The sequence below is a fragment of the Buceros rhinoceros genome, unplaced genomic scaffold (assembly GCF_000710305.1).
Source record: "Buceros rhinoceros silvestris isolate BGI_N320 unplaced genomic scaffold, ASM71030v1 scaffold15238, whole genome shotgun sequence".
Lineage (NCBI taxonomy): Eukaryota > Metazoa > Chordata > Aves > Bucerotiformes > Bucerotidae > Buceros > Buceros rhinoceros.
Genome location: NW_010428725.1, coordinates 16,166 through 16,649, shown reverse-complemented (window position 1 = coordinate 16,649; position 484 = coordinate 16,166).

Here is a 484-nt window from a genome sequence, read left to right as displayed (position 1 = left end):
ATGTCTCCCCCACAGTCACTTACTACTCTATCTGCAGCAGGGCAAGAGAGAAGAGCTTTTACTCTAGACCAAATCTATAAACATGAAAATAGAAACCATGAAAATAATTTATAGCAGCATATATACAGAGACTGATACCTCATCCGGTTTTCACATTAAAATACCGTAACATGAGGTAAATACACAGTTTGCTTTCTTAAAACAATACCGAAGTCTTAAAAAAGTAGTAGTATCCAAGTCATTTTCAAAGACAACAATCACAGCAGATGAGTCGAGGGAATTTTAAAAAGGCCATCCTTTTAAAAGGCCATATACGTTTTTCTAAAAGGACCCCCCCCCTTTTTTTTTAAATGCACAGAGAGAAACATATTTACTCCTCAGACAAAAACCATGAAAATCCAGGAAAAAAATCCCAGTAGACTCCAATTCCAGCAGAAGAAATGAAGACAACTTCACAGCAGAAAGTGAGGTGGGGACAGGGAAA